The following is a 13964-nucleotide window of genomic DNA, read 5'->3' as shown; positions in this document are numbered from 1 at the left end:
GGCATGAGGCCTGGAGATGCAACAGCCAGCTGGTGACATGAGAGGACAAGCATGAGAATAAAAGCCCATAAGCTAATGAAGGTGGAGCAGAAAGACTTGGTCCTTGTCAGCATTTCTCAGCAGCTGTACCAGTGCTGGACTGCTCAGCTCTGGATTTCTCATTATGTGAGAAAAAGAAAACTCTTTTTTGTTAACCAACTATGACTTGCTGTTGCAAACAAGTATCCTATTACTTGCAACCACAAGCACTTTTAACAAGCCAATTATGAGACTTTTATATTTAAAAATTATCTAAATATGTCAATGTCAAAGTGGGTTTACTTTAATGTCCAGGGGCTGCCTGTTGTACACAGAAAAGACCATTTATAGTTAATCTGGGTTCAAATTGTTATATAATTTATTGAAGACACAAATTTTCCTTAAGCCTTTAAGTTTAATTTAAAATATTTTATCTTCCTTAAAGATCTAATAAGTGCCATGCTAGAGATCTACGCAAAGATGAAGAAAAAGAAAGTGTGGTTTCACAGAAACACATTTGAGCTAGGCCTTAAAGAATGTAGAGAAAGGAAAATTCCGGACAGAAGAATACATAAACTCAGAAGCATGAAAGGGCATGATGTGTTAAGTGGGCGTGGGAGGCCGGAGAAGGGGAGATGAGGCTGGAAAGCAAATTGAAGTCAAATTGTTCAGTCTTATATACCAGACTAAGCACACTAAAGTTTAAACTTTATCCTACAGCAAACTGGAAGCTCTTAGAAGTTTTGAAGGAAGGGAGTGGCGTGATTATGTGGGTGTTTCAGAAAGAAAAAGAGATTGGAGGAGGCCATAGAGGCTATTTGGAGAATATTGCAGTAGAACTAATGAGAGAGGATAAAGGTCATTAAGAAAACCCCACTGCAGACGCTGCAGGGGACCCCCAGGGCAGCAGGCCAATGGAGGTTGAAGCAGAGGCTCACAGTCAGAGGAAGCTGAGTGGAGGCCAAGTCTGCAAGGGAGAAGGGGGGTCAGCATTCCTAGGAAGCATTGCCAAGGCTGTTAAGAGCCACGTGTTAATTGCAGCAGGCTGCCGCTTTGGAAACCCATGAGGCCCATAGCAAACAAGTGAACGTGGGGGCAGAGGAGGCAAGGGACCCCCAGCCGAGGACCCTGGCTCTTCCTGCTGTGACATGTACTCATAAGCCATACCCCTCCTTCTTCTCAACACCTGCTCAACAAGTTAGAAAAAGAAGCAGGGAGAGGGGCGGTAATCTGAGAGTTTGGATTTTTTTGTTGTTGCTTTTTTGGGGGGAGGGGGATTTGTTTTCTGTTTTTTTAATGCAAGAGAAACTGAACATACCTGTTAAATTAATTCAACAAGGAATCCATTAAACTGAGGTGGCTCTAATGCCATGGGGGCCTATGTAAGCAAACCAAAATCTAAGCCTGTCAATGCCTCAAGTTTAGGAAATTGAAACCTAAGGACAACGAGTCACAAATAGCCAACTGGGCTTTAAGATACAGCCAATCAGGAACTCCCTGGCGGGCCAGTGGTTAGGGCTCCTCACTGTCACTGTCAAGGGCCTGGGTTCGATCCCTGGTTGGGGAACTAAGATCCCACAATCTGCACAGCACAGCCAAAAAGAAAAAAAATATATATCCAATCAATAATTTCCTTACTTTGCTTCCACTTTCTTTCTATGAAAGTGTCTCTCCAGGCTCCTGTTAGTGGAGAGCTCCTGACCACTTCCAGTTTGGTGGTGCCCTATGCCAATCCATTTTTGCTCAAACAAACTCTTAAAAAGTTTTAAATGCCTCACTGTGTCTTTTAACATACTTAAAGGCTCATTTCAATTATCAGCATTACCATGCTTCATACCAGTTGGGACGTTTGGCTAATCATCACCACCACAAACAACTAACCAGTAGGTAGGAGCTCAAGAGAAGACCACATCAGTTATGGACAAAATAACAGGAAAATCCATTTTCTCTGCACAACAAAGTTGAATTATACACTCTGAATCAGAAACACACAAAAAAAGCCAAATCGAAAATACAAACATTGGCTGGTTATATGCCGCACCCACCATGGGAGGCACTGAATCCGTGGGGCGTCAGCAATCCAGTCATCAGAGACAACTCCCACTTACGAGCAAATACATTTTGGGGGGCCTAGCCCTGGCCCAAACTCTCCAGCTTTCTGCTCCAATCCATGCTTATCAAATGGTCCTTGATTATTAATTCATCATCACTAGTTCTTCAATACTAGAGGCTGGCAGTGGAAAAGGATAACCCCCCTTTAAGGAAATAGAATGGGCTTTTATTTTATACATCAGTCTCATAAGAGTGTAGCTGGTATTAGTCGCCCTAAGCAGGACTCATCCTGGGGCTCTAACAAGACGGCGTTTCCTTAACACAACATCATAATTCAACTGTACTTCAATAGGGAGTTCCCTGGTGGCCTACTGGTTAGGATTCCAGGCTTTCACTACCGCGGCCTGGGTTCAATCCCTGGCTAGGGAACAGAGATCCCGCAAGCCGTGTGGCACAGCCAAAAAACTCCAAAAAGTACTTGAAAAAGTAAATTAAAAAAAAAAAATGGACTGAGTTTCTTGCCTGAAAGGCCGAGGACTAGACTCTGGGCTCATGGGTGAATCCAAACCCTGGTAATCGCTTGGCCAGTTTCTCCTGGTGACACCAGTATTTCCCTGTCCTGCCCCTTCTATCAATGTCATGTCACACTGTGGACTCCAATTGAGAAGGAGAAGAACCTACATGGAAGCAGAACAGAATCTGGCCAGATCCACATATTTCTTCTAAGGTCCTATGCCTGCCCCATGACACACTCCAGGTGTGGTGGCCAAGCTGTCCATTCAGTGACTCATCCCTGAACCACTTCCCATCACCTGGTCTACTTCCTTCTGACCAACTAAAAAATTCTGGCTGCTGACTTTTATATTCCTTCTCCTACTTATTTCCCCACTGCTCCCATTGGATTTGACCTTGGCTAACTCAAAAAGCCTTGGGTGACACCTTTCCTGTTTCAGCCTGTCTCCTTCTACCCCAGCCATGAACTGAAGGGCTACTCTCCCACTAGGCCTGCCCTGGCCTTGCTGACAGAACTTAGATGCACAGAACTCTCCAGGGCACACTCCTCCTGTCAGAAGAGGAACAACTTAGACTCAACCACGCTGGACTCAACCAGATTCAGCCCAAGATGTGATGATCCCAGCAATTTCCAGAACCGTTGGCTGGGCTCTCCTACCACAGGGATTTGAGTTCAGCAAAAAGACAGGAAAACATTCAGCAGGACTGGTGATTTCCCAGGGAGGCTCTGAGAAAGTAGCTTTTCAGTGAGTAGCATCTGTAGGCCGAAGCTTTTCCTACTTGGCAGCACAGGGCTGCCATGTCAGCGCTGCCATTCCCATAGCAGTGATTATGGAGTGACTGACATTCGGTACTGTGGCTGCAGCGACTCCAGCCCACAGTTAAGTCACACCAGCTCAGCATGTTCCCTTTTAATTACTTACCATTCTGAGGTAGGTATTGGAGCCAGGCAGGCCTGAGTTTGAATACCGGCCGTACATAGTTGGCCACATCTTCTCTGAGTCTCGGTTTTCCCAGCCATGAAATAATAACAGCTATACCTTCCTCACAGATAAACCACATGAAAACGCCTAGCATGCACATCCCTGACACAGCAGACACTGACCAGTGTTAATTCTGATTCCTTTTGCTGAGATTCTGATTCCAACCTGAGGCAGAATCTCCAGGATCCTAAAGATCTGCTTCACCTGGGAGTCCTTTGTACTCAATAGTAATTCTTCCTCGTCTTTAAGTCAGGGGAAGGTGGTAACCTACAATCAGACTTGGAGCTCTGACTGGACAAGCTTATAGAAAGGAATAGTTTTGGGGTTGGGTGTAAGACTAAAGGAAATGCTCACTCCCTGGCTTTCAACCTTCAGCGAGCATGGGAATCATTTAGGGAGTTTATTAAAAATACAGGGACTTCCCTGGGTGTCCAGGGGCTAAGACTCTACGCTTCCACTGCAGGGGGCACAGGTTCTTTCCCTGATCGGGGAACTAAGATTGTGCATGCCAAGCGGCCAAAAATAATAACAATTAATAAATAAAAATTTAAAAATAAATAAAAATACAGATACTCAGGTTCCTCTCTCAGTGACTGTCACTGAGTCACTGAGAGTCAGACCCAAGAATCTACATTTTAAATAAGTTTCCGAGGGCTTCCCTGGTGGCGCAGTGGTTGAGAGTCCGCCTGCCGGTGCAGGGGACATGGGTTCGTGCCCCAGTCCAGGAAGATCCCACATGCCGCAAAGGGCCCGTGAGCCAGGGCCGCTGAGCCTGCGCGTCCGGAGCCTGTGCTCCGCAACAGGAGAGGCCACAACAGTGAGAGGCCTGCGTACTGCAAAAAAATAAAAAATAAAAATAAGTTTCCAAGATTATTCTAATGTGCACCAAAGTATGAGAATCACTGCCCTGTCTGGAAGTTTCTCTCTTCTCCTCCTTGACCTGGTTATTCTGGTAGACAGAGTGGGTGGTGGGGCCCAGTTGAGGGCTGTGGTAATAATAAAAAATTATTTGGTCTTTGTTTCCAGTTCCTGGCACAAAGCTCCCAAATCCTTGGACTCTCTTGAGTGATGAGTATCTTATGCTAATGTGGTAACCCTTAGGGGGGTTAAGGGGGGGGGACCCACACTAGATAGCTTCAGGATGGGGACTGGTCACAAGAAAAACCAACCAAGTGATGAAAGGGCTAGACTTTCAGCCCCAGCCCCTGACCTCCGCAGGGAGGGAGAGAGGTGGAGACTAAGTTCAATCACCAATGGCCAGTAATTTAATTAATCATGCCTAGCTAATAAACCCTTGATTAAAAACCTAAAAAATAAGTTCCATGGGCTTGCAAGTTGGTGAACACATTCATGTGCTGGGAAGATGGCACGACAGGAGAGAGCATGGAAGCTCTGTGCCAATCCCCACTCCCCACCCCCATCCCCTATAACTGGCCCTATGCATCTGTAGGGGAGCAAAATTTGCCACCCCAAAATATCTCTTGACATGCAGATTATTCTGAACTGAAAACTATCAAGGCTCAAAAGACTTAGGAAGAACTTTTGACCTTCCCCCTAACTGCCTAAAGAATGTAGAGGCCCTGTTCTAGGGAGGGAGCTATCACCATAGATAACTATAGTATGAACTAAGTATGACTGGCAGAGAGGAACCTAGCAAAGTCTGTTTGTTAAAATTCCTCTCTGTGTCCCACTGTCTCTGCATGGCCCAGCAAACATTTGTTTACCAACAAACATTTGCTTTTCCACCTCATGTTAAATGCCTTCCTCCCCTTTAGAGTCCCAAACCACTACCCCCAACATCCTCTTTTGTCTCTAACTGAAGATGGTGTTTAAGGTGAGGGTTCTGGCCATTTTGGTGAGTTACTCAGTTTTCCTTGGCCTCTCTCTTGTATACATGTTATTAAATTTTTGTTTGATTTTCTCCTGTTAATCTTTCTCATGTCAATTTAATTCTCAGACCAACCAGAAGAACCTAGAAGGGTAAGGGAAATTTTTTTTCTTCTCTGACACATCTCTTCCATTTGGTTGTTCCTGAGTTATATCCTTTATAAGGAACTGGTAGATGTAAGTAAAGTGTTTTTCCTGAGTTTTATGAGTCATTCTAGAATATTATCAAACCTGAGGGGATGGACACCAAGGGGGAAAAGTGGCGGGGGGGTGGTGGTGGGATGAACTGGGAGATTGGGATTGACATGTATACACTAATATGTATAAGATAGATAACTAATAAGAACCTGCTGTATAAAAAAATAAATAAATAAAATTCAAAAAAAAAAAAAACCTGAAGGGAGCTCGTGGGAACTCCCAAATCTGTAGTTAGCCAGCAGAAGAGTGGGTAGCCTGCGTACCCCATTTGCAGCTGGTCTGAAGTAGAGGCAGTCATGTGGGAGTGAGCCCCTTAACTCATGGGACCTTACCCTAATTGTAGGTAGATAGTGTCAGAATTGAATTGAATTGTTGGGCACTCAATTAGTGTCATAGAATTGGTTGGTATGTGGAAAAACAGCACACATTTCGTATCAGAAGTGGTGTCAGAAAAAAAACACTACACAGGGGCCTGTCACATTCTGTCTCCTCTTGACTTCACCTGGCCCTTGTATAACCACACTTCTTTATAGAATGTGGTTGAGCCCAGAAGAAACAGCCAATTCCGCTGCAATTCTCTGACCTAAATTCAGTGTTGACCTTTTGAAGAGGAATAGAAGTAGGGCTAAAATTTTCCCTGTTCAAGCCTACCCAAAAGGAGGGCAGAATTTGCCTATAGGCTTCTGACTTGCTGACTCTAATCCTTAGCACGCCCAGAAGACGGTCTCCAACAAACCAAGGAGCAAAAGGCCCGCTTTACAGTAGGATATGAGCTCATTTACTGGAATCATCTATGGACTAGCTGACTGCCTTGACTCTGGCTGACCCTGCCTGAGCTGCCCCGTAACCTTTGGAGCCTGGCCATTAGTGTTTGCCAGGCCCCTTCCCTCTAGCTAGATTCTCTGCCTCTGTTCCTCTTGGCTATTTATCAGTGCCCCAAAGTTGCTGCCATAAACTCACATAGCAATTTCCACTGGAATGTGCCCCAGGAGTCCAGGTAAAGTCTTTTCTGATAAGCCTTCCCATCCTGGCCTCACATCTGATAGGCCTCCTGTGCCCCCAGCGTTTGCTGTTAAAATGCTATCCCCTCACTTCCTTGCCTTCTCTGCTCTCTCTCTCTTCCTAGAGAAGCCACATAGTTTCATCAGTCAATGCCACACATCTTGGTATATCTGCTGATGTACCTGAGACCACTCTAAGGGCCTCATTCTTAGTCTTTTTTTTTTTTTTAATATGTGATAATTTTTGACAAGGATTTCTTCTGCCAGAGCCCTGTTCAGGACAAAGTTAACCTGGTCAATAATTGTCTTACCCACCTGCAGGGAGAGAGACACAGTCAATTTGGTAAGAGATGGTACAAAATCAAGGGAGATGACTGAGGCAATGTGCTGAAGTCCAAGTAGAATGAACTGGCCAAATGCTTCTACTTTGAGCAGAGGCTCAAGTCTTCCATGAAGGAGAAGCTTCCCCGAGACTAGAAGGCCAGAGCCACCACTAACTAGTAGAGAACACCTGCCAGCTACAAGGTCATCCCAGGGACCTCAGCTGGGTACTACTTAGGACAGTGCCCCAAGCAACTCCCAGTCAGCTGGCCTTGGGAAATTCCTTACTGTAACTATACTGGGTCAACACTGACTCTTGGAAATCCCTCCCTCCAACTGTGGTTCTGTCTCCTCTTCCATGACAGAAATAGCCCTTGTCCTGGGCTGACTGACTTGGAGTTCTCCACGTCTTTTACAGGATCCACTTATGTGAGGGTTGGGGGGAAATCCTGTGTGGCTTGGGCTCTTGAAAATGGTTCCCAAGCTGCACCACCCACCTTCTGGGCATAATAAACTTCTCCAAGTAGAGCTCTTCCAGACCTTGCAACTTTGATCCTCGGAGTCTCTAGCACCATACTCACAAACACACCATCATCTGGAGTAAAATCTCTGTCATTTTCCAGATCCTTGGAAGTCATATGATTCCTCTGTGTTCTCACTTTGGGCAGTGCCTGTAGAGTATCTGATACCTGTAGTCCCATCCCGAGTGTGTACTCATAGATATCTGGCTGCGACCAGTACCCACCCAAGCCACAGGGTCAGATTCTCATTATGTACAAAGAATGGGAGGAACAAAGTGGTGATTAGCAACCCTCTAAGGTCCCTGGAAAGTATTTATTTAAATACCACCAACTTTTAGTAAAGAATGTGGCAGAGTGCCACTTATTCTCCAATATCTTCTCCTTTATACTACATTAATAGAATACCTAGAATAAAGATTATACATTTCCCAACATACCCTGAACTTTGATATGGTTATGTGAATACACTGTGGCCAACGGGAGATGAAGGAAAGTGAAGTATAGAACTTTCAGGATGTGTTCTTAAAGGGAGGGGGGCTGCCCTTTCTCCAACAGTTCCTCTCCCTGTCTCCTCTCCTCCACCCTGTTCCTCTAATTGTGGACATGGTAGCATATCTCCTTGGCCAAGTGGACTTTAGGCCACACCCTACAGATGATGACGCAACAAGTTAGAGGGAGCCTAGGTCCCAGATGACCATATTGAGCAGAGCTGCCATCCCAACCTCAGACCACCTGTTGAAACAAGCAGTGGTGAGCCTGAGCATCCCTGAACGTCCCTTTTGGGTATGCCAGCAATGCAAGACCTTGACTGCTTTTAGCCAATCATTTCTCAGAGTTGAGTTTGCAATCAACAGACTCAAGAGATAATGTAACGTCTTCTCCCAGACAAAGAGCAGGCTTGCTTACCAGCCACTGTAAAAGTGGTAGATTTCAGTTGAAATGCAAACCCACTATATGTAGAGTGTCCATCTTTGTCCCTCCATGCTGCCTCCATGGTTTTTTTTTGGCCGCACCACGCAGCATGTGGGATCTTAGTTCCCCGACCAGGGATTGAACCCGTGCCCCCTGCACTGGGAGTCGTAACCACTGGACCGCCAGGGAAGTACCCCTCCGTGGGTTTTGAAAGGCATGAGGAACCAGCACCAACATGATGCCCATGATGCTTGGATGCAGTAATAAAATTTTTTGTCTCAGACCTAGGAATCTTGTATCTTCAGCCAGCATCCGTGAAACAGCAATTTATTAGCTTGCAAGTAAAGTAAACCCCCAGAACTTCACATACCTACCACTGGACTGTTTTTAGGAAAGAAATCAACTTGTATCTCTTTTAAGCCACTATTATTTTGGATGTCTGTTACAGACAGCCAAATATAATTCTAACGAATCAAAGAGTAATTTTTTGAAGTTCTGATTTGGCAAAAAAAACTGCTTATTACATCTTGTCAGAAATTTATCATTCAAGCTGAGCCAAATGTGATCCATTCAAAAGCAGGAAATTATAAAAGTGTTGGGACCTCTTGAACAAGTGACATAGCATATAGAAATTAAGGAATTAAGATCACACTATGACTGGTTCCCATGGTTAGCAGATGTGGAACGGACTGAATCAAAGCTTACTGAATCAGGCAGGCAAGATCATGAGAGCGAATGCTCCACATTTATTTGAGTAAGATTTCTTAAAAAAAATTTTTTTTTTTTGTCCGCACCGCAGCGGGGTATCTTAATTCCCCTATCAGGGATTGGGCCTGTGCCTCCTGCAGTGGAAGCGTGGAGTCTTAACCACTGGACCACCAGGGAAGTCCCTTAAAATGTTTTTTGAATGCTATTTTATGCCAAGAATTATATTCACCCATGATTTTTGATATGTTTTCGTATTATGAGGGATGGAGTTCAGATAAACTTGGAGAGCAATTCCTTGATCCACCTTGTCTTCAGACAAGGCAAAGATTAATGTGCTTCAGACTAGACTGGATTTAAGCTAACATTCTTTCTAGAATGTTGGTGACTCTTGTCCTTTGAAAAACCGAAGGGTAATTGAAAAATATTGAGAAAGTTTCGAGCAAGTTTGCGTCAGTACCACATTAGTCAAGAGACCAAGGCAAAAGTAAAACAAGAATAGATGTGGGGATGTGGCAACACCTGCTACTGAAAGCACTGACAAAATGTTGAAAGCTCTTCATGAGACACAGGTATTCTGATGTGTCAAAATATTCTAAATGCTTGAACTCTCTACAAGAATTCCCTGTGTAGTTTTTTTTTTTTTTTTTTTTTTTTTTTTGCGGTATGCGGGCCTCTCACTGTTGTGGCCTCTCCCGTTGCGGAGCACAGGCTCTGGACACGCAGGCTCAACGGCCATGGCTCACGGGCCCAGCTGCTCCGCGGCATGTGGAATCTTCCCGGACCGGGGCACAAACCCGTGTCCCCTGCATCGGCAGGCGGACTCTCAACCACTGCGCCACCAGGGGAGCCCTGTAGTTATCTTTTTAAATTAATTTTTATTGGAGTATGGTTGCTTTACAATGTTGTGTTAGCCTCCACTGCACAGCAAAATGAATCAGCCATACACATAACAGATATCCCCTCCCTTTTGGACTTCCCTCCCGTTTAGGTTATTGCAGTGCACTAGGTGAGTTCCCTGTGCTATACAGCATGTTCCCATCAGTTGTCCATTTTATACATAGTATCAATAATGTATATGTGTCAGTCCCAGTCTCCCAATTCCTCCCACTCCACCCCTTTCCCCCTTGGTATCCATACATTTGTTCTCTACGTCTGCGTCTCTATTTCTGCTTTGCAACTAAGATCATCTATACCATTTTTCTAGATTCCACATATGTGCATTATTATACAATATTTGCTTTTTTCTTTCTGACTTACTTCACTCTGTATGACACTCTCCAAGTCCATCCACGTCTCTGCAAATGACCCAATTACATTCCTTTTTATGGCTGAGTAATATTCCATTGTATATATGTACCACATCTTCTTTATCCATTCCTCTGTCAATGGGCATTTAGGTTGCTTCCATGTCCTGGCTATTGCAAATAATGCTGCTATGAACACTGGAGTGCATATCCTTTTTTTGAATTATGGTTTTCTCTGGGTATATGCCCAGTAGTGGGATTGCTGGGTCATATGGTAGTTCTACTTTTAGTTTTTTAAGGAACCTCCATACGGTTTTCCATAAGGGCTATATCAATTTACATTCTTCCCTGTGTAGTTATTTTTTATTTCCAACTTCTAACACTCTAATGACATTACTCTTTTTGGTGGACACACATTGTTTTTGCCTGATCAGCATCCATTTTCTCTTTGGGAACAGCATTCAGATTTTTCCTTGGGGAATTACCTTCCCCCTCCCACCCCCGGACTTTCCTAGTCCATTTTGTTGGGTCAGCCTGACTTCACCCTACCAAGCAGCAGGTAATTGGTTCAGAAGACCACATGACCAAGTGAGATTCAGTACTGGGACTTTTATTGATATTATTGGGAATGTGAAGTTTGATTTATTTTAAGATTGCTATCATAGGATAATATAAGCCTGGGGATGCTAGAAATCATATATAGAAAAAGCAGTCCTGGAAATAGGGCCAATGCCGTGGAAACAGAACCAAGAGGAAGAGAAATACCAAGTCCTACTGACATAGTTTTAACCCAGATCCAGCCATACTTGAACATGCCTGAACATCTCTAGACTTTTCGCTATCTTTAGCCAATAAATTCCCTTTTTTGCCTAAGCCAGGCTTGAGGTGGTTTATACCTTGAGAAATAAAAGAGTTTTGACTCTTGAAGGTATTGCTGTCACAAAAGCTACCTAGAAGTGGCTGTCTAGTCTGTATAAAAGCAAAGAATGTGCTCAGGCTAGCTGTGGCTCCAGAATTCATATAAATAGGTGCTACAGTCAAGCCAGAGGTAATGGATGAGGGACTTGTTCTAAAGCTGCTTTACGTAATTTTGCTTAAACATCTATTATTCATATCAAAGAATGAGGAGAAGAAAATACCTCACCCTCCAGGCCAGTCGCTTGGCACCACAACTGACTCAAGCTAAGAAAAGATCAATCAATAAGGTTGCCAGAGCTCTGTGAAGGTCTAATCCATATCTGCCTTTCAGTGTTTACCAGAAGCATTTTGATATAATGGAAAGTGCTCTGGGTTCAGATCCTAGCTGTACAACTTACCAAGCTAAATGACCCTGGACTAATGGCTCAAATTCTGGGAGATCTAGTTTGTTTTACAAATTTTTGTATTTGATATAAATGATATATCTGCATCCTTCTGCCAGTGATTTATTTCTCCCTTAACATCATAAATATGAAATTCATGCTTGAGGTCCTGTGGAGCCCTAGTGCATTCGTTTTCCTGTTATGTTATATTCCATTACATAGATCTACCACAATATATTTTTTTAAATATTTATTTATTTATTTATTTATTTTGGCTGTGTCAGGTCTTAGTTGCAGCTCGGGTCTTTTGTTGCAGCGTGCGGGCTCTCAGTTGTGGTGCGCGGGCTTCTCTCTAGTTGTGGCTTGCAGGCTCCAGAGCACATGGGCTCAGTAGTTGTGGCAAGTGAGGGCTTAGCTGCCCTGGGGCATGTGGCATCATAGTTCCCTGACCAGGGATCGAACCAGCGTCCCCTGCATTGCAAGACCTATTCTTAACCACTGGACCACCAGGGAAGTCCCCTACCACAATATTTTTACTCACTTTTCAATTGATGGACCTTAGGTTGTTTCCAAATTTTTATTCTTTTTTTTTTAACCAAATTTTCATTCTTATGCATACTACTGCCATAAATATTGTTGTTGTTGTTTTTGCGGTACGCCAGCCTCTCACTGTTGTGGCCTCTCCTGTTGTGGAGCACAGGCTCTGGACACACAGGCTCAGCAGCCATGGCTCACGGGCCCAGCCGCTCCGCAGCATGTGGGATCTTCCCAGACCGGGCCACGAACCCGTGTCCCCTGCATTGGCAGGCGGACTCTCAACCACTGCGCCACCAGGGAAACCCTGCCATAAATATTCTTATGCCTATATGCAAAAGATCATCTACGGTATATTCCAAGGAATATAATTGCTTGGTTATGGACCATTGCTGAGTTATATGTACTTTGACTTTACTAGATATTGACAAGCTGTCCTCCAGAGTTTTATCACTTGAGACTTTCACCAGCTTTGTAAAAGAGATGCTTCACATCCTTTCTAGCACTCAAGCATTCACTAAACAAATTTTTTTTAGTCATCTACTAATCTGTTCTAGGTACTGGGATGTAACAGTGAAATTTCCAGCTCTCTTGGAGCTTCATTTTCTTGGCAGGAGACATAATAACAAATAAAAAATGAATATATAATAGGTCCAGAGGTGACGAGTGCCTAGTTTCCAGAGTCTTTGGGTGCCAAGGACTAGTTCTTCTCCTTGGGTCCTTCTTTACCTACAGTAAGTGAATACAATGCCCTCTTGAACCCAATGCGACCTAATTCCAGAAACTGAGTTTTTAAAACTTGCAATTACCATAAAATTAGAAGATGAATATTTTACATTAGTGTGATGTTTTAGAATTCAGTTAGTGCTTTGGAATCCATGTTCTCAGTTGACCACAATTCTAGGCAGCATATAAGGGAGTGGTTAAATGCTCCTATCTCTGTAGTCAAGGAGCCCGGGGTCAAATCTTGGTTTCCTGACCCATGTTATTTTGAACAAGTTACTTAATCTCTCTAAGTCTCAATTTCTGTATAAGGTAATAGTGTCTGACTCATAGGGGTGCTTATCACGGTGCTCAGTAAATTTTTAGTACTTAATATTTACTAGTGATCAATTAACAATTGGATGGGTCAAACGTGATATTATTCCCATTTCATAGATGAGGAAACTGAGGTCCAAAGTGGTTGAACAAATTGCCCAGACAGTAAGTTCTGTTGCCTCATGAACCTGGGTTTTCTGGCACCAGAACCAATTCTCCACTAGAAAATTGTATATATAAATGTATGATGTATTTGTTGAATAATTATTTATTGAGCATCTAAAATTGCCTGTCACTGTTCTTGGTGCTAGGGAATTCTAAAATATTCCCAATATGGCTGATCATCTTTGGGCAAGCCTGAAATTATAGCTGTCTTGAGGCCAGTCCCAGTACTTTGTTTAATCTAGCATTGACTATGAATTGAATTTTGAAGATTTTACTGAAGTTTTTATGGAGGATAGAGATGAACATTATATCACTTTAGACTGTAAACATCTTGAAGGCAAAGATCATGTTTTACGTACCAGTGTACAACCAGCACTTAGCACGGTGCCTGGCATATACTTATTGACTATTTGATAAATGAACATGTCATACAGCAAAACTTATCTATCTTCCTCAGCAACTTCTCACCTGTCCCCATAATATCTTCCCCAGCAGCTCCTTCAAAACTGTTGATGAAATGGAGATGAATTGAACTGTGAAGAATCCTACCTCTCATGAATTTGATTGC

The 13964-nt window shown here is 43.5% G+C and overlaps 1 protein-coding gene across 1 annotated transcript in view; it reads left to right on the top strand.

The window, feature by feature from the left end:
- Positions 1–13964, top strand: part of GALM (galactose mutarotase) — a 100280-nt gene that overhangs the window by 23803 nt on the left and 62513 nt on the right. The gene's annotated exons all lie outside the window — the stretch shown is intronic.

This window comes from Stenella coeruleoalba, assembly GCF_951394435.1.
Source record: "Stenella coeruleoalba genome assembly, chromosome: 13".
In the NCBI taxonomy this organism is placed as follows: Eukaryota; Metazoa; Chordata; class Mammalia; order Artiodactyla; family Delphinidae; genus Stenella; species Stenella coeruleoalba.
The sequence above is the reverse complement of the archived record's forward strand: the minus strand, read 5'-3'. Positions and strand labels throughout refer to the sequence as shown.